The sequence below is a fragment of the Notolepis coatsorum genome (assembly GCF_963971535.1).
Source record: "Notolepis coatsorum genome assembly, chromosome: 6".
NCBI classification, from domain to species: domain Eukaryota; kingdom Metazoa; phylum Chordata; class Actinopteri; order Aulopiformes; family Paralepididae; genus Notolepis; species Notolepis coatsorum.
Window position 1 is genome coordinate 188,087,019 of NC_140170.1, and position 21,892 is coordinate 188,108,910.

General features: G+C 44.6%; 1 long non-coding RNA gene across 1 annotated transcript; it reads right to left on the reverse strand.

Moving 5' to 3' along the window:
- Positions 1-1,025: 1,025 nt before the first annotated feature.
- LOC311229362 lies at positions 1,026-21,667 on the reverse strand. Its single transcript, XR_014619753.1, has 3 exons — positions 21,529-21,667; positions 6,252-6,379; positions 1,026-1,448 (listed from the first exon to the last, which is right to left on the reverse strand). It is a non-coding gene; the product is annotated as an uncharacterized lncRNA (long non-coding RNA).
- Positions 21,668-21,892: the final 225 nt, after the last annotated feature.

Genomic DNA, 21,892 nt, shown 5'->3' on the forward strand with positions numbered 1-21,892 from the left:
GTCGGGTTTTCATCGTTATTTCTTTTATTCGATATTTCCATTCATAAAACATCCAGGCAGCCTGTGTTATCACTGGGGATGAGTCTGAGATCGCAAAAGTCCAATACCGCCGCCTGCCGCCTTGAGGCCGCTATTGCACTCCATTTGAAACGATGTGGTTTGGTGTGTGGAATTCCTTCCTCTTGCGGGCTATGTTCCTTATATTAGCAAATTGCATGTAGCATTCTCTGTGGTAGGCTTTATTAGCTGGCACATCTGGAATTGGGCTGTTCTCTTCAATGTTATATGTTTTAACAGCCAATTGTGCAATGTTGCTTTCTGGGCCATCTAAATTAGCCCACTGCAACAAACTGTTAATAAATTTCAACCCACTTGTCTCTGAAAATTTTATAATTTTGCTTGGTTCCTTGCAACAATTACACACATGCATGCAGCACTCCATCTTTCCCACTGTGAATACCCCCCCCCCCATACCAAACCGTGGGGAAATTATTCAATGTAACCTTTTGGACTCTGGGTTGGGGGGGGGGGGGTCATTCATTGGGTGTTTATTGTGTCATACTGGGGAATAATATTAATAATATTATGTCCTATTGGGGACATAATATAAAATTCTGAGCAATTCAATCGTTTTTTTTTATGGAGAGGATGTCTGACATTGATTGATTGAAAACTGTAACAGATTGCAGAATGGGTACAATACAGTACAGCTCAATACACACAATTGTTAAGGGGATGCAGACCAAAGAAATACTTTCGTGAGACTCCAACCAAGTGAGGCATATAATAAACTTGAAATCAAATTGTGCTCGGATAGATCTAACGTTAATATCACGTTAGCCATATAATGGCTAGCAAGCTCACCTGTGATGTCGGTATGGCTTAATACAGTGCGAAATACAAGAGTACAATCTTAGTAAAATTTTCTGAAAACAATACACAAGTTGGAACATAGTTTTGAACGTTTTATTAGAATAGTATTTACTGTCTTTCAAGTTTCAATGCATAATCCAGACATAGCTAGCGTTCCAGATCCATCCTCCGTTGTTGACATGTTGGGGGTCCTTAATCCCCGTATGCAAATTCGTATTGGTTTATCGGCTAGATGTGTCCAAAGATATGCATGAGCAAACATTTAATTTAAATGTAAGATTACGAAAAACGATGACCGCAAAACGGCTGTATTTTGACTTAACATAATAACTAGATATCACACACAAAGCATTGTGTCCTCTATCGATGCAGATCAATCAAGTTCACTTTAGACACACTCGGCCCGCCATCTATTGTTGTTGAAAAACCTTTCAGCTTTGGAAGAACGTTTGAAATCTCGGTCCCGCCTTTTGTTCGGTTGGCCGTCCTGTCTGTCATAGTCATCCTCCAATAGGGTGTCTCCGCTGAGAGTGTAGCTGATCAGGTTCCAAGTGAGGACGGAACCACGGCTGGGCCTGACGCACACAGACACACACACACACACACACACACACACACACGCACACAGACACACACACACACGCACGCACACACACACACACACACACACACACACGCACACACACACACACACGCACATGCACACAGACACACACACACACACACACACACACCTTGAATCACGTGTTTATGTTAGCATATCTAGATGAACAAGATATACACATTCAGTGTGTTTTCATGCACATTATTTATCTTATAATGATTATTTATCTTAATAATATATCAAATATAATAATGATACTGGAGTAATCTGTCTTTGAGATGCACATGTAAACACCATAACCCTTTTCCAATGAGCAGGATAAGCTCATGCTACAACAAGGAGACACCTGGTGCGGCCGGGTAGCGCAGCGGACTAAGCGTCTGTCTACCACCGCAGAGACACTGGTATCGAATCCGGCTGTCAGCGGTGCCTCCGGCTTGGGCCGGCCGTCATACTGACACAATTGGCGGTGTCAGCGGGGGGAGGGAAGCCGGTGGGTGGTAATCTGGTCATTGTAAACAGTGACTCCTACAGGTCGGTCAGGGCGCCTGCACAGCGAGGAAGGGATCTGGGTGAAGTAGTGTGCCCTCCCACGCGTTACACTCACCCAATGACAGTCCTCGCTGCCAGGTGAAAAGAGGCTGCTGGCTGTCTCCTATGTATCGGAGGAAGCATCCGATAGACTTCAGGGCCCTCATTTATCAACGTGGCGTACGCACAGATATGTGCGTAACCCGTGTGTACGATAATGTGGGATTTATCAATTTGAACTTGTGCTTGACTTTGTGCGTATATTTAAGCACAGGTCGGACCATGCGTAGCTGGCGCCGGTGGTAGAATATTTTTACAACGTGGAAATAAGCACTGACTGCGCTCCGCGTAACTCAACTTGTTATTATTTTGCGCATATATTGCAGAAATACGGGAACGTTTTGATTATATTTAAAAGGCTTTGCCATTGTTAAACGTAATAAGTGGAACCCCGAAGCTGTAAGCAGAATACAAGTCATATGAACACCCACGATATAGTGTTCTTCCCCCTTCCTATAAGAAAGAATAAAAAACGCATTGCAACGAGAACAGACTGAGGTTATTTGTTGAGTGTATCTGTATACAAAACCCTTGCAATAAATGTGTCTTAAATGAATGAAAAGCATACATGCTCTGGACACAGAGCATATATCGTGTGGGTGATATCATGACTTGTATTCTGCTTACAGAATTTCACTTATTTAGTTTTACAATGTCAAAGCCTAAATCAAAACGTTCCCGTATTTCTGCAATCTATGCGCAAAATAATAACGAGTTGAGTTCTAACAAAGAACGTATTACATGCTGGTAGGCTGATAGAGTAAACTATGATATGAATATGAATATGATATGATATAAAGGTATACTGGTCCGTCCGCGAGGATATCGAGGACTCGAGTAGGATAGCCATTAAATGCAATTTGAGAATATAGGCTAAAGCGACGGTCTATAGCCTATACATATTATTTAATGTTTTCATAAGCGTAAAGATACAACAGCTAGATTAATGATCAAGTTAGTTTACTGTATGCAGGCTTCGCAGGGCTGTGTTATTATATATGCGCAAGTTATTGTTGCATAATGTAGGCTATGGGCTGGCTGCTATTATATGTAATTCATATAGGCTACCTAATACCAACAACAAAATAGATTGTATCATATGCCTCTACACACATTATATTATACACATCATATTATATCTTGGTTCGGCAGCGCCTCTGTGAACAATCTCTCAGAGTTTGCTCCATCAATAAACAAATCCAGTAATGTGAACGGGATTCCACTCGGTCAATGTACAGATAATCTGCGATGCACATTTTGGCTGATAATGTGCCGGTGGCCGGAGTCTCATTCAGGCCTAATTGTATTTAATTCAATTGTAATGTTATTACTGGGGTATCTAAAACATCACAATGCAGATCAGGGTTATCCACTGAAGCCATAATGACTCTGACCAGAACCACGGGCTCATGACGAGCGCACATAATAGGCATTGTAGAGCGCAGAGTTGGCGTGCTGAAATTGATTTAATTTCAGTCATTACAGTGCTTAATGTCGGGTCAGCTTGTCATTTATTTCTGTCAATGTGCTGGTTCTGTAGCAGGACTGGGTCAGTCAACATCCTTGGCTCCCGGCGCACCGAAGATAGTCTACACGCTCCCTCCTCCTCAGTGGAGTTGTCTGTGAACTTGGCAACTTCATTGGATTTATTTATTCTCTAAAAATATCTATAATCATACGATTAAATATTGTTTAAAATAAAACGCTAAATACTATTATTCTGTGTGTCATGTTTCCAAATAAGATTGTTCACAACGGGAAATGCTGTATACGTTCAATTTGTTGGTTGGACCTCGGTGATCAATCTCGCTCTCAGTGAAGTCTCTCACAAGTTCAAATAGATAAGTCCCACACTTTGCTTAGAAATGATCGTACGCACGGCTTAAGCACATATCTGTGCGTACGTCAAGTTGATAAATGAGGGCCCTGGATGTGATCACTGGGACAGTTCACCTTATCCTGTTTATATACCATAAACATATATTAGAAGAGTGTTATTTTCATATATTTTCCTCAAAAACACTATGTTCATGTAACACAGGGCTCGGGAATAAGAATACAGAGTGGCTCGGGAGGTAGAGCACTCGTCTGGCAATCTGGAGGTTCCCGGTTCGATTCCCGCTCCTCCCGGGCAGCGTGTCGATGTGTCCTTGAGCAAGACGCTTAACCCCTAATTGCTCCCGATGAGCAGGTTGGCACCTTGCATGGTCGCCTCCGCCGTCGGTGAGTGAATGTGTGAGTGAATGTGTGAGTGAATGGGTCAAATGTGAGTAACAAATTGTAAAGCGCTTTGGATAAAAGCTGCTATATAAAAAAGCAGCCATTTACCATTTAACTGACATCAAGCTGATCCTACTTGCTATAACATATAGCATAGCATGCATTTGAATAATAGCAATATATATTCATCAAAAAGGTGGGTAACTCCGACTCGCCAATAAGAAAGTTGGGTAAACTGAGGTTAAAGGTGCTATAGATAACATTCAGCCACTCAGCATTCCACGTGGGAAAATGGGAAGTAGGGAGGGGATACATGCATGCAACATGTAAACAGGGAGGGGAGATACTGTACATGCCTGCAACATGTAAACAACTACATACATTTTGGACCCACCTAAGTATCTATAGCACCTTTAAAACTCATCTTTGCATGTATCCCCCTCCACACTCCCCATTTCCCCACGTGGAATGCACCTGATTGGATAAATGACAGGCCGGTGCTCTCTAGTGCGACATCTAGTGGTTGAATGTTATCTATAGCACCTTTAAAGGAGGGATTTAAAAGAGTCCAGATTATCCACAGCTCTGCCACTAGGTGTGGAGCAGCAGAAAAAGTGTGTTCTTCCTGTGACCATGACAGTTCAGTCAGTATATTCTCCCTGTGCTCCAGGACAGTTCAGTCAGTATATTCTCCCTGTGCCCCAGGACAGTTCAGTCAGTATGTTCTTCCTGTGACCATGACAGTTCAGTCAGTATGTTCTTCCTGTGCCCCAGGACAGTTCAGTCAGTATGTTCTTCCTGTGCCCCATGACAGTTCAGTCAGTATGTTCTTCCTGTGCCCCAGGACAGTTCAGTCAGTATGTTATCCCTGTGCTCCAGGACAGTTCAGTCAGTATGTTCTTCCTGAGGACAGTTCAGTCAGTATGTTCTTCCTGTGCCCCAGGACAGTTCAGTCAGTATGTTCTTCCTGAGGACAGTTCAGTCAGTATGTTCTTCCTGTGCCCCAGGACAGTTCAGTCAGTATGTTCTTCCTGTGCTCCAGGACAGTTCAGTCAGTATGTTCTTCCTGAGCCCCAGGACAGGTCAGTCAGTATGTTCTTCCTGAGGACAGTTCAGTCAGTATGTTCTTCCTGAGGACAGTTCAGTCAGTATGTTCTTCCTGAGGACAGTTCAGTCAGTATGTTCTTCCTGTGCCCCAGGACAGTTCAGTCAGTATGTTCTTCCTGTGCCCCAGGACAGTTCAGTCAGTATGTTATCCCTGTGCTCCAGGACAGTTCAGTCAGTATGTTCTTCCTGTGCCCCAGGACAGTTCAGTCAGTATGTTCTTCCTGAGGACAGTTCAGTCAGTATGTTCTTCCTGAGGACAGTTCAGTCAGTATGTTCTTCCTGTGCCCCAGGACAGTTCAGTCAGTATGTTCTTCCTGTGTCCCAGGACAGTTCAGTCAGTATGTTCTTCCTGTGCCCCAGGACAGTTCAGTCAGTATGTTCTTCCTGTGCCCCAGGACAGTTCAGTCAGTATGTTCTTCCTGTGCCCCAGGACAGTTCAGTCAGTATGTTCTTCCTGTGACCCAGGACAGTTCAGTCAGTATGTTCTTCCTGTGCCCCAGGACAGTTCAGTCGGTATGTTCTTCCTGTGCCCCCATGACAGTTCAGTCAGTATGTTCTCCCTGTGCCCCAGGACAGTCCAGTCAGTATGTTCTTCCTGTGCCCCAGGACAGTCCAGTCAGTATGTTCTTCCTGTGCCCCAGGACAGTCCAGTCAGTATGTTCTCCCTGTGCCCCAGGACAGTCCAGTCAGTATGTTCTTCCTGTGCCCCCAGGACAGTTCAGTCAGTCAGAACATACTGACTGAACTGTCCTGGGGCACAGGGAGAACACAACGTGAATTCTTAAAATGGGTGGTATTCCCCTTTAAGTAAATAAATGATGCAGACACACACAGACACATGCACAGGGTTGCATACCGGCAGTGGGTGTAGGTCATGTAGTTCTGGATGTATTTGTAGGACAGAGGGAAATCCCACACCTGCACATCAGTCAGCTGGCCTTCAAAATCTGATACCTTCAACACAGGGTCACCTCTCCACACATACTGACACACACACACACACACACACACACACACACACACACACACACACACACACACACACACACACACACACACACACACACACACACACACACACACACACACACACACACACACACACACACACACACACACACACACACACACACACACACACACACACACACACACACACACACACACACAGATGTAATTCGCAAGGTGATACTATGCGAATTCACTTTACACAATTATGCAAATTAACTTTAGCCCATATGAATGAATGAATGAATGAAGTTTATTTTTTACGGTCTTGTTTACAGACAAATCAAACACAACTGTGTGGACTTGCAAAAAAAAAAATATATATATATATATATATATATATATATATAGAAAATCACAAATGTACATATTCAAGCTCACACACAAAATCCCAAATCAACGACAGAAAAAAAGGAATCATATTTTTGGTGAGAAATGTACGAGTCACACACTAATAATGAGAAAACTGTTTCTTACTGTTGGAGAAAACTCGAGACGGAGACTGGACCTTCGTTATACACGTGCCTTAATCGACTCAAAGAAGCGGAGTTACAAATAGGTCTGACCCTGCGCAGAGTGAGTCAGAGTGAGTAACTGGTGCTTACGCAATATTCACAGATATTTATAATGTCAGAGAGTGGCACGATGTGGCATCATCACTCATCGTGAGACAGGGGGCAAGGGTCAGAGAGAGAGGCCCCCGTGTTCGACAGTCGGCACTCTCCCTTGTCATTTCCCAGAAATCATTGATTGGGTAATTAAGCACTCTTTGTTTAGTCAGTCTGAATAACGACTTTGTCTGAATAGCACAGTATTTCATTGTTATAAGAAAATGTTCCACAACCCTTTCACTGCCACGACACGACAGAAGGTTAACCCTTTACTATCCTTTACTACCCTTTACTACTATGATAGTAAAGGGCTAACCTTCTGTATTGTCACAGTGAAAGCGTTAACCGGCTGTCGTGTGGCAGTGAAAGGGTTCAAATCTATTTGAAGAACGTTTATTGAAGATACGACAATCTTATGGTAAATGAGTCTCTCTGGGTCTAGTCAGGGACGGCACCTTTACCTCGGCCCTAATGCGGCTACCTCCGATCGAGAGATAACTCGGTCGTAAACGCGGAGTAAAAAGTAAAAATCTCTCTCTAGCTCAACCTACCCCAGAGTTCCAATACACCGCACAGCTTCTGGGGAGAGACTGTTTATTTCACAACAACTTCAAGTTTCTATAGTAAGACAAAAAGAAGGAGGTTTCCATTATACATTTGTGACGGCCCCGCCCATCTGTTCTACCAAGGCTGTTTGGCTCTCTGTTCTCTGTAGACGCTGTGTTGCCCACTTCCTGTTTGCTCTGGGGCTCCGCCTGCCCACTTCCTGTTTGCTCTGGGGCTCCGCCTGCCCACTTCCTGTTTGCTCTGGGACTCCGCCTGCCCACTTCCTGTTTGCTCTGGGGCTCCGCCTGCCCACTTCCTGTTTGCTCTGGGGCTCCGCCTGCCCACTTCCTGTTTGCTCTGGGACTCCGCCTACCCACTTCCTGTTTGCTCTGGGACTCCGCCTGCCCACTTCCTGTTTGCTCTGGGACTCCGCCTGCCCACTTCCTGTTTGCTCTGGGACTCCGCCTACCCTCTTCCTGTTTGCTCTGGGACTCCGCCTGCCCACTTCCTGTTTGCTCTGGGACTCCGCCTGCCCACTTCCTGTTTGCTCTGGAGCCCCGCCTACCCGTGATGGCTGACTATCGGCACCTGGGAGAAAAGCCAGGCTTCCTCCATGAACTTGCTCTCTCTCTCTCTCCCTCTCTCTCTGGACAGCCTGACCCCTGACATACTGTGTTTTGTTCTTTTCCTTTTGGTTTGATGATGTTGTTTTGGTTTATTTAATTAGACATATTGGTGCAAGGGGATGCAGACCAGAGAAAGACTTTCGTCTTGTTTACATCAGGGTCCCCCATTTTCAATTCATCAAGACATTTATGACATACATGACATACAGATATACAGTGCTAATAAGTAAAATAATAGCAAGGGTAAAATGAGCAGACATATAAAATCAGTTTTTCCCATTAGGATCTAACATCCCAACAGGCCACCTTGTTTATGGTTTGATTCAGTTTTAGTAGAATGTGAAAGACATGAATGATGAATTGAGCACATAAAGTGCCGACATACTATAAAATCAGTTTCTTTACAGTGCAATAAAATAGTTGTGGATTACTGTTACTGGACAGTCTTCCCTCTTGTCTGACACCCACTCTTAATGGTTTATATGGTATATATCAGTAAACACAATGGGCTAGATCCACAAAGAATGGATTGCACGGTGCAAGTTGCACCCTTACTTACAATTTATTATGGATTCAAAATGGGGGACCCTGATGTAAACAAGACAAACGTCTTTCTCTGGTCTGCATCCCCTTAACAATTGTGTGTATTGAGCCGTACTGTATTGTACCCATTCTGCAATCTGTTAATAAGATTTTCATTCGATCAAACAATCTGCGCTGTGATTGATTGAATGCAAATTTTATTAACAGATTGCAGAATGTGATTGAATGAATCTTTTTTTTATAACTCTTTATTTTGATTCATTTTTCACATCTTTTCCAACGTCACTTTTTTTTTTACATTTTTGCATGGACATTTTCCTTTTCTTTTCCAAAGTCACTTTTTCACATATGCAATTTTTCTTTAAGATAAGATAATATATTCCTTTATTGATCCCCTTGGGGAAATTCAGGCATCATAGCAGCATGGGGGAAGGGGGGAGGTACAGGTAGTAAAAACAACACAGGCAGTGTAAACAAATAGGTCAATATAATTTACTATCTAACTAGCTGAAAAAAAATATTCACAGTATTCACAGTGTCACATAAGGTGCAGTATGCATAAGGTAGTGTTATAATTTACTATCTACTGAGTATGCATTTACAGTATGAATTCCACTTTTTCATAGACAATTTACAATTTTGTTTCAGTGGTTACGAAAATTTGCATAAACATTTTCCTTCACATTTTACAACAACCTTTTCTTTTCTTTACAGTATGATGTTCCGTTTTTGCATATAGCCAATCTACTCATTTTTCTAGAATAAGACAACCACCACCACAAGACAAACAAGACTCACAGGACAGGGCATTGGTATATGAGGGGTAGCCGTTTTCATTCTTGCTTGGTCTGGTCCGTTTATGGTCCTGACATTTCCCAGTTATTGCATTATGTTAGCTGCCTCCCATACCCTACATTCTTCCCAACATTTAACATATAACACATTATTGAATTCGACCTCCAAGCGAGGGGGGAAACACCCGCTCCTCTTGGCATAAACCCCGTTGGTGTGCGAGGGAGAGCCCCTCGTTAGGGGGGGGGGCCCTGCGCTAAGGGTGTGTGACGAGGCGTCTATCCGAAGCCCCTCCATCCCTTGGTCCAACGTTGGCTGCTAAAGAAAACCTACGCTAATAAAATGACCTTACCCCTCCCGGGCACTTGGTAAACATTGCCATGACCACAGAAACAAGAGGAGTCCTATGGCTTCTTTCTCATTGTTCTTGAAGGATGTGTGTACTCGCTGAGCCCCTCTCTCGCTCTCAGTGCAGCGCCCCCTCTGTCTGCCTGGTGCTGGTGCCGTCGGCTCGCCCCGTCTCTCGCGTTCTGAGGCGCCTGAGCCCCCGATTCCCTCCTCGTACTTCTTTGAATCTTCATGTTGGAGTGTGGAGTCTGGAAGCGGGTTCCTTTTATCTTCAGTGCTTTTTTAATGCATGCTTCTCCCGGCACCAGCTCCTTGGTTGTATATCCGTGTTCCGTGCTCTTCCCCGTGACTTGTCGGCACGTTGTCATCTTGCCACATTTTATTTAAGCTAGCGACCACGTTAGCTTCGATGCCGAACTCCTCTGTGGTCTCGTTTTCGAGTTTTTAAAAGTTTTTTCCCTTCTTTTTCGGTCCTTCCCTTTCCTTCTTCCACTCATCTACCTTTTGATTTAGATATTTGTGTTCATTGAATTCTTGAAGTGGAAGAATTACACTTCGCCCGGGAGAGCGGTCTTCTATGCGTCTGTGCCCTCTAACGTCACACCGGAAGTCCGATTGAATGAACATTTTACAGGGAATATTAGCTAACGTGCGTTAGCTAGCTACGGTTAGGTTAGTGCAGAACGTGCGTTAGCTAACGTTAGCTCACCACTAAAGCAAATGACAGACGGAAAAATAGGCCCTAATGTCCGAAATAGCGAAGGTGCCGAGTAGCGTCCAGCTGCAGCTCCGGAGAATCCTCTCACAGGGCGCTGTGGCAGCCACAGAGAGCGCGCGCTGATTGGCGGAGAGGGAACCGTGCGCTAATTGGCGGAGAGGGATATGTCACTCCACATTGGGCCTAGCCCCTCCCCCTTGACCAAGCTCGGTTGAGACGTGCGGTTGGAGAGAGGGTCGTGGCTGCGAAAAGAAGAGAGAGAAGGCGGGCAGGAATTGATTGATTGATTACTTTATTAACAGATTGCAGAATGGGTACAATACAGTAAAATACTTTCGTCTTGTTTACCAATGTACAGTTTCTTCCCCTTCGGATGTATATTTTTTTATGATCTCTTTTTACTACACAGTTCTGTATCTGTATGTCTTGTATGTCATAAATGTCCTGATGAATTGAAAATGGCCGGGGGACCCGATGTAAACAAGACAAAAGTATTTTTCTTGTCTGCATCCTCTTAGCAGTTGTTTTGTATTGAGCCGTACTGTAGGAAGAGAGTGATAGGGAGGTGGAGAGGAAAATAGTGATAGGGAGGTGGAGAGGAAAAGAGAGATAGGGAGGTGGAGAGGGAGAGAGTGATAGGGAGGTGGAGAGGGAGAGGAAAAGAGAGATAGGGAGGTGGAGAGGAACAGAGAGATAGGGAGGTGGAGAGGAGGAACAGAGTGATAGGGAGGTGGAGAGGGAGAGGAACAGAGTGATAGGGAGGTGGAGAGGGAGAGGAGGAACAGCGTGATAGGGAGGTGGAGAGGGAGAGGAGGAACAGAGTGATAGGGAGGTGGAGAGGGAGAGGAGGAACAGAGTGATAGGGAGGTGGAGAGGGAGAGGAGGAAGAGAGTGATAGGGAGGTGGAGAGGGAGAGGAGGAAGAGAGTGATAGGGAGGTGGAGAGCAAGAGGAGGAACAGAGTGATAGGGAGGTGGAGAGGGAGAGGAACAGAGTGATAGGGAGGTGGAGAGGGAGAGGAACAGAGTGATAGGGAGGTGGAGAGGGAGAGGAGGAAGAGAGTGATAGGGAGGTGGAGAGGGAGAGGAACAGAGTGATAGGGAGGTGGAGAGGAACAGAGAGATAGGGAGGTGGAGAGGGAGAGGAACAGAGTGATAGGGAGGTGGAGAGGGGGAGGAGGAAGATAGATAGGGAGGTGGAGAGGGAGAGGAGGAACAGAGAGATAGGGAGGTGGAGAGGGAGAGGAGGAACAGAGAGATAGGGAGGTGGAGAGGGAGAGGAGGAACAGAGAGATAGGGAGGTGGAGAGAGAGAGGAGGAACAGAGAGATAGGGAGGTGGAGAGGGAGAGGAGGAACAGAGAGATAGGGAGGTGGAGAGGAAGAGGAAGAGAGTGATAGGGAGGTGGAGAGGAGGAACAGAGTGATAGGGAGGTGGAGAGGGAGAGGAGGAACAGAGTGATAGGAAGGTGGAGAGGGAGAGGAGGAACAGAGTGATAGGGAGGTGGAGAGGGAGAGGAGGAACAGAGCGATAGGGAGGTGGAGAGGAGGAACAGAGTGATAGGGAGGTGGAGAGGAGGAACAGAGTGATAGGGAGGTGGAGAGGGAGAGGAGGAACAGAGTGATAGGGAGGTGGAGAGGGAGAGGAGGAACAGAGTGATAGGGAGGTGGAGAGGGAGAGGAGGAAGAGAGTGATAGGGAGGTGGAGAGGAGGAACAGAGTGAAAGGGAGGTGGAGAGGGAGAGGAGGAAGAGAGTGATAGGGAGGTGGAGAGGGAGAGGAGGAACAGAGCGATAGGGAGGTGGAGAGGAGGAACAGAGTGATAGGGAGGTGGAGAGGGAGAGGAGGAACAGAGTGATAGGGAGGTGGAGAGGGAGAGGAGGAACAGAGCGATAGGGAGGTGGAGAGGAGGAACAGAGTGATAGGGAGGTGGAGAGGGAGAGGAGGAAGAGAGTGATAGGGAGGAACAGAGTGATAGGGAGGTGGAGAGGGAAAGGAGGAAGAGAGTGATAGGGAGGTGGAGAGGGAGAGGAGGAACAGAGTGATAGGGAGGTGGAGAGGAGGAAGAGAGCGATAGGGAGGTGGAGAGGGAGAGGAGGAACAGAGTGATAGGGAGGTGGAGAGGGAGAGGAGGAAGAGAGTGATAGGGAGGTGGAGAGGGAGAGAAGGAAGAGAGCGAGAGAAGGAGGATAGTGATAGGGAGGTGGAGTTGTTTTGTTCCTTGATTTATTTCCATAATACAGTTTTAAAACCCACAAAGCAGTTTACTCAATAAAGTGTCTTCATATATTAGCCTGTTATAGTCAGATTGCATAAATATTTACCCATTTTCTTCAATATGGGGAACAGCATGAGTGAATATAATCCTATTTTCGATTGAAAAAAGATGTATATTGTGTCTTTGGGCCATATAAAATAATGTTTGATATGGGTACTGGTTATGATGAGCTAATAAGTTAGTAATGAAGTACAAAACAAAACTGGATAATAATCCTTATTTTTTGGGGTGGTTGGTACAGAGTTACACACCGGGTCCATTCGGACCCAGAGTTTTTGTTAACACCAAAATAAGATAAATAAATAAGCAGCGCACAAGGGTTAAGCTGCGAGGCGTAGAGATTCTTACCCAACCCAGCTCCTCCCGGAGTGTTTAAGCTGTGAGGCGTAGAGATTCTTACCCAACCCAGCTCCTCCCGGAGTGTTTAAGCTGCGAGGTGTAGAGATTCTTACCCAACCCAGCTCCTCCCGGAGTGTTTAAGCTGCGAGGTGTAGAGATTCTTACCCAACCCAGCTCCTCCCGGAGTGTTTAAGCTGCGAGGCGTAGAGATTCTTACCCAACCCAGCTCCTCCCGGAGTGTTTAAGCTGCGAGGTGTAGAGATTCTTACCCAACCCAGCTCCTCCCGGAGTGTTTAAGCTGCGAGGTGTAGAGATTCGTACCCAACCCAGCTCCTCCCGGAGAGTCGTAGCTCAGTCTAACTTCCCTGGAAGGAAACTCACATTATAACATTCTCGCCATAGCAACGACAGGCCCGGCCCATCTTCTCGTTGCTATGTGACACGCTGTCTTTTGACCCAGATCACTATGGCAGCGGTGATGTTGATGTTAACTTACCCCAAACAAACGCTGTGGCTATCAGCTCCTAACACACACTCTCTCTGTTATCCTCCTCCTCTGAGATGACTATGAGTAGATGCTGTCATCCACCAATATTTTACATTATATACACATTGAAAAACATCCTTCAGTGGCCAGACGTCACGCATTGCGCGTGATTGTACAGCATTTCTGTCTCTTTTCATGCGTCACGCAAATTGAGACCATGTCCCGCATGATTGGTTGTCATCCACGCTAGCGCCCAGTGCCAGTGTGAATCCCTGGACTTGTGAGTTGTTTTGGTGAGTTACTTTTGTTAGTCAAAAGTCAAAGTCAGCTTTATTGTCACCTCTCGTAATGTGCAAGACATACAGAGAAATGCAATTGCATTTCCCCCTTCCCACGGTGTATATAAAGAACAAGATCTAATATAAACATAAAGTACACTATAAACAAAGTAACATATGGACAGTATACAGGAGTGAATGTAAATATAGAGGTAAACAAGAACTTAATGCAAAACTTTTAGCAGCAGTGGTAGTAAGTATGCATAATAAATAATGGCAGTAAAATATAATAATACAATAATGGCAGTAAAGTGGCAGTGAGATTATGGATATGGCAGTAAACTAATATGATGTATGTCAGACTTTGCAATCAAAAGTTAGGGGGCTAATAACCCTTGCCATAATTTCAGTGTGCCCCCTAACTTTTGATTGCAAGGTCTGACATTGACCCCCTTTTCAGGAGTTGACCTAGAGCCCACCAAGGTCATGCATATCAAGTTTGGTCAATGTCAGACCTTGCAATACACTGTAAGGCACTGTAAGGCTCCGGCCCCTACTCACTTCCAGTGATGAAGCTAAGCTATGCTAACGGAGCGTCTATTCCCAAAGCTAAAATGCACGCACAGAGACAAAAAAGGTATGTATCTTCTTGTCTAACTCCAGGGAAGATGTTAAATAAGCTAATTTCCCAAAATGTTGGAGTTCCCCTTTAACTAATAAATGAACAATGCGCCACGATGCACCTACTAGTGTTTTTATACTCGGGTAACAAAAGAAGTTGTGGGTGTTGACAGAGTTTAATGTCCAGGCTGCAGCTGATGTAGTTTATAAGGTTTATTGTCCAAAGAAAATGATGGTTGAGAACAGAAGTTTGCGTCTTCAGTGAAAAAACATTCTCTCTCAGCAGGTGCATAATACTTGTCCAATCGGTGGCAGTGAACGTATTGTAGCGATCAGTCATGCAGTAATGTCGGGAAGAATGAGGAGATGTTGTATTCGTATATATGGTGGTTTAATTCCAGCTCAATATGGGTTTTACAGGTTAATATTCCCTCGTAAAGCACAACACAGCTACCTGCTAATACGCTAGCTTCACAACAAACTAACATCCGGTCCGTCCTCCCATATCTCCCTCCGGGGGGAAACAAATAACCACACCCCCAGCTAGACAGAGCGACACATTATTATACCTGAACGGTCGGCTCTGGTGTGGGGGGCCAGGCGATTGTCGTTGAGCGACAGACGATCGCATCGCCAGGCGACGTCGGTCGCTCGCCGTGTGCAGACCACTTTATGGCCCCCAAGATGCCTCATGCTCTTGATTTGATTAATTATTTAAGGCTGTTACCTCTCTGTTGTTCAGGCTGTTACATCTGTTTAATTGAATTTAACCAAATCTTTAAAGATATTTTACTTGTCCGAAAGCTAAACTTACTTGTCCGAAATGTACTTGTGAAAATAAAGGCCTATTAATAAAACCGACAAGAGATTTGGACAATTATTATGATTTAATAACTTATACACAGTGTGTGTGCATTTGTGTGTGTGTGGGGTATATACTGTATGATCAGTCCTCCAGCTCATCTTCACTCCCCATCAGCACCAGCTCATCTTTCTCATCTCCCCTCTCTCTTGATGACCAGGGGTTAAACCCAGGTCTACGCCTATAGTTGTTATTACGGTATAGTTGTTATTGCCATAAATAACACCATTCAAATAAATAATTGTATTTTTATTTGAAATCATTTCTTTTAACAATAGGCACATTAGATCCTAGAACAAAACAACCAACTTTTATTAAACATTCTATTAAACATTCTGATATTTTCGCGGGTCTCGTGCCACTGTCAGTGTCAACTAAGGGCCTGGATCCACCTGCCGCATATTTCTGGGCGCAAGCGTCTTTTGTCAATTGTTCCCAATGAGGACAGAGCGTATGCGGCCGCATGCTGCTGCCTATAGGAAATGCGCTGCAGTCGGCTTCTTTTTCCAGCGCCTTTCAGTTTTTTGTGCAGCAGCACCCAGCGTTTAAAGTTGAAACTTTCTGAACTTTTCAGAGCGATGCACTGAGCGCATTTTCACACAACCAATCGCAGCCTATCATATCTACCACTCTGTTTGTAACCTGACACCGGAGTTGCCTGCCTGTCTACCCACAAGAGACGGCACAAATACACTAATAACTACACGAATACACTAATAAAAAGCTAATAAAAAGCAGAGGGTGAACTGTGGTGTCAGGCAATAACTATATAATTAATATACAATAAAGTGTATTAAAATATGCTATATGTGCAAAACCGCGGCAGTAAAATACGATAAAAAGATGGCTGTCGCTAGATTTCTTTCTCTCCGTCATCTTGCTACAAGATGCGCTTCATCCCAGCACTACCGGCGCACTGCCAGCGTTTTTCAGCTGGAAATGTGAGCTAGGTGGATGCATGCCCTAAGCGAGCACTCAGAAGACGCTCAACGTTTGTCCGTGACAAGTAATATTGACGTACAGAGATTGAGAGTTTCCAGTGTGACACTGAGACAGGCACTTTCTGATCAGATGGAATAACGTTACTATTCGTTTGGGGAATATTTATATATATATATATATATATATATATATATATATATATATATATTTTTTTTTTTACTCGTCGTTACAGTCGGACGAGTTAAATTGTATTATGCTTGTCCGGCATTTTTTTTTACTTGTCCCGGACAATAGGACAAGCCATAACCTCTTCCACCGGAGCCTATTTTCTGAAAATCAGCCTAAAATATATACCTAGGTAAATGGAGTATTGCTCCACTTCTACAAGGTCCATTTGCATATTCTTGGTATCTAGGGACATCTACGGATCTCAGGGAATGTATTCAAAGTGTCAGAAATATTGTGTCTATTACTAGGCGTGCTTAAATTGTGATGAAACAAAGGAGAATATGAATTATGATTTTTCTTTGCATCTTTGACAGTGAATAACACCATGCTAATAAATAAATAATGACCAAACATTAAAAACTGCAACTGATCTCGTTCAGTACCTTCTTGAGAGCATGTGTACAAGAAGTACACAGAAAATAGTACACACTATAGTACACATGCAGAGAGCCCTAACCTACTGCAGTACACACTATAGTACACACTCCAGTACACATGCAGAGCCCTAACCTACTGCAGTACACACTATAGTACACACTCCAGTACACATGCAGAGAGCCCTAACCTACTGCAGTACACAATATAGTACACACTACAGTACACATGCAGAGAGCCCTAACCTACTGCAGTACACAATATAGTACACACTACAGTACACATGCAGAGAGCCCTAACCTACTGCAGTACACACTATAGTACACACTCCAGTACACATGCAGAGCCCTAACCTACTGCAGTACACACTATAGTACACACTCCAGTACACATGCAGAGAGCCCTAACCTACTGCAGTACACAATATAGTACACACTACAGTACACATGCAGAGAGCCCTAACCTACTGCAGTACACACTACAGTACACACACTACAGTACCAATCGCAATTTTAATGTGTGCAGTTTGGCAACTTGAGAGAGAGGGAGAGAGAGAGAGGCATTGTATGAATAAAAGGGCAAAAGCTAAAGTTAAGTGAAGTGACTGTTACTTCTGTAGCAGTAGTTCAATGGCACTGCCTTTTTTGTTAGACCTAGTTGTTGGCTACAACTTTGCCACAGTAAGCATTAATCACAGTTAATACATAAAATGTCTGAAATCTCAAATCTGGCACTTGTTGGGAATAAAATATCCTGTTAACTTAAAGCTTGGTGTATTGTTTTTATTGACCTATAGAGTCCATTCATGCTGAGTGAATCAGTTCCCCCAGCCACATTTGTATAAAAAAAAATTGGGGGAATTAACTGTTCGAAAATTAATCGAATCGAATCAAATTCGTGGTCAAATGAAGAGATTTCATGATGCATTGAATCGTTGCCTGAAGAATCGTAATCGAATCGTTGTGGGGTCAAATATTTACACCACTAGTACACATGCAAAGACCCCTAACCTACTGCAGTACACACTATCCCACTACACACTGCTACACATGCAGAGACCCCTAACCTACTACAGTACACACTATTAATTGATTGATTGATTGATTGATTGAAAACTGTATTAACAGATTGCAGAATGGGTACAGTACAGTACAGCTCAATATATACAATTGTTAAGGGGATGCAGACCAGAGAAAGACTTGTCTTGTTTACATCAGGGTCCCCCATTTTCAATTCATCATAAAGAATTGATCCCACTACACACTACAGTACACACTATCCCACTACACACTGCTACACATGCAGAGACCCCTAACCTACTGCAGTACACACTATCCCACTACACACTGCTACACACTATCCCACTACACACTGCTACACATGCAAAGACGTAACCTACTGCAGTACACACTATCACACTACACACTACAGTACACACTATCACACTACTACACATGCAAAGACCTAACCTACTACAGTACACACTATCCCACTACACACTACAGTACACACTATCCCACTACACACTGCTACACATGCAGAGCCCTAACCTACTGCAGTACACACTATCCCACTACACACTGCTACACACTATCCCACTACACAATGCTACACATGCAGAGACCCCTAACCTACTGCAGTACACACTATCCCACTACACACTGCTACACACTATCCCACTACACACTGCTACACATGCAGAGACCCCTAACCTACTGTAGTACACACTATCCCACTACACACTGCTACACGCAGAGACCCCTAACCTACTGTAGTACACACTATCCCACTAGTTTCACTGTGAAATACACCAGAGATTCACTCTGAAATACACCAGAGATTCACTCTGAAATATACTGTGAAATACACCAGAGATTCTATCTGAAATACACCATAGCTTCACTCTGATCACTTTAGAATAGTGTGAACACTGAGAGATACAGTGGATGCTTCACATTCTTGGGGCACTCTTTGTACCTCTGGTGCACCAACACTTAGCGAACAGGGAGGAGGAGGGACTGGGAAAACGTCAGTAACTTAAGCCTGAACGAATCGGTTAGATACATGAAGAATGTGGTCCCCCCCGCAACTTATTCCGGTCTATTGACATGGCTGAGACAAAAGAAGCCACCCAACTCCTCGTCCAATCAACAGTCATCTCCCGCCTCGACTACTGCAACGCACTGCTCGCTGGCCTCCCGGCCACTGCCACCAAGCCTCTTCAACTCATTCAAAACGCAGCGGCCCGCCTGATCTCAAACCTACCGAAGTCGGCCCATGTCACCCCACTTCTTAGGGACCTGCACTGGCTCCCCATTGCTGCACGTATCCGCTTCAAGGCCCTCGACCTAGCATACCGTGCGGCAAAGGGAACCGCTCCCGCCTACCTCCGGTCAATGGTCTCTAACTACACACCCTCAAGACCCCTACGCTCTGCATCTTCTGGCCGCCTCAGACCTACTCCTATCCAAGCCCCGGGAGGGTCATCAAAGAGAAGTCGCCTATTCTCAGTCCTTGCCCCACAATGGTGGAATGAACTACCCACCCCAGTTAGGACAGCCGAAACCCATCCAATCTTCCGCCGTCGACTTAAGACGCACTTCTTCAACCATTATCTGAAATAATAATATAAAAAGAAGAAGAAAAAAACTCTAACCCTAACTAACCTTACTGTCATGCACTTGTCCTACTAAACTAACCTACACTGTAACACGCAACACTTGATGAACATTGTTACTCAGCTGATAGAGTTGTACCCTTCTTGCTGTCTTGTCGTACAGAACTTGTAAGTCGCTTTGGATAAAAGCGTCAGCTAAATGACTAAATGTAAATGTAAATGTAAAGGAACAGAATTAGAGGAAGGAGAGGACAGGAGATCTGGGAAGTACTTTGAACTGATCTAACGTTACAGATTTTCACTCTACACACAAGACTGGGGTCACAATAAATAAAATAGTCTCTCTGCATTTACGTATTTAGTTTAATCTTCAAATGCTGTAAACTGGATTGTATACTGAAGATATGAAGCAATGGGGTCACGGCTTGGCTCAGAGATAATCATTGAAGGCTTAGCCTTGATTGATTGAAAACTTTAAACAGATTGCAGAATGGGTACAATACAGTACGGCTCAATACAAAACAACTGCTAAGAGGATGCAGACCAGAAAAAGACTTTTGTCTTGTTTACATCGGGGTCCCCCATTTTCAATGCATCAGGACATTTATGACATACAGATATACAGAACTGTGTAGTAAAAATATCATTAAAAATATATACATCCGAAGCGGTAGAAACTGTACATTGGTGGGGGGGGGGGGGGATTTGGACATTTACAGGGGCCAGTTTCTAATTGCAGCCACCCGTAGGTGCTCTTTGAGAGCGGTTTTGAAGGAGGGTAGGGATTCACATTCCTTCACGGTTGTGGGGCGTTCCACATTATTGTACACAGGTATCCTTCTGTTGTTTGCTAGCTGACCAAAATGACAAGAAGGGGTCACGGCTCCCCCTCCCACCCACCCCCTCCTAACGTACAGTTTCCTCCCCCTCGTATGTATTTTCTGTTAGGATCTCTGTTTAACAGTACTGTATATTTGAATATCGTGTGTATCACAAATGTAACAGTACTGCATATCTGTATGTTGCGTATGTCATTATGAATTGAAGATGGGGGACCCTGATGTAAACAAGACGAAAGTCTTTCTCTGGTCTGCATCCCTTTAAACTATTGTGTGTATTGAGCCGTACTGTATTGTACTCATTCTGCAATCTGTTAATAAAGTTTTCAATCAATCAAGGAACGATCACAATAAAATGGAGAGCGATGGAATGTGTCCCCCTGTGTGGGCGGGACCTATCTGCACTCAGTCTCTGGCCTTTCAGCCCCAGAACCCCCCCCCCCCCCGCTTCCATGCTCTCACCCCCTATCGGCTTATCATTCTAAACACCTCCGCCACCATGCAGACCATAATAAACCATCCCCCTCACCATCCTCTCACCAACCATCCCCCTGTAATCAGCACAAGCTGCACAATGGCTGCAGACAGAAGCTGCTGGCTGTGATTCAGGCTGGTCGGGATGAGATGAGCATTTCACCATCACCATGAATTATTCTGCTGTTCAGGAGAAACGGTGTTCAATGATGCACCTCTATGGTTTTCATATCACATCATGAAGCGTTGGGTACCTGGGTCTAGTTCATAGACTTGGCCAGGATCGTTAAGATATGAATGTTGTGTCTCAAAGAGGTCAAGTAGCACTTTTATTTGTATACAACCAGTCAGCTTGTGACTAACTTACACATCTACTAGCTAGCTAACGTTGGTAACAATACTTCCAGTGAAACGTGAACATGTGATCACACTCTTCAATGAGTGCAGATGAAACATAACTAATAACTAGCTGCTCCTCTCGTCTTTGTTCCAAACCTCAGAGACAAACAACAACTCAGGACAACAAGCTAGCAGCCGTTAGCCGCACAGCGTTAGCTCGTTAGCTAGGAGAACGTTATCTAGAAGGAATATTGCTACAGTCTCACCTTGAATGCCTTGGTTGAATCCGCAAACAACGTTTAATAATCCCCACAGAAATGTCCAACAGAACACACTTGTTTACTTCTTGTATTTCGCACCTCGTCTTCAACTGGACTGGCGTCACTGATGCGAAGGGGAACTCTGGCGGAGTGAACGAGTACCGAGTAGGGTATATCTGCAGAGCCACAGAGGAGTAGGGTATATCTGCAGAGCCACATAGGAGTAGGGTATATCTGCAGAGCCACAGAGCCCAACGTCTGGGCGGGGCTTCGTGGCGTGGACGGGTTTGAGGCGGGGCTTCGCGACCAAGATACCCATGTACATGTCAAAATACTTCCCAAAGGTCAGTGAATACCACCATAGATATAT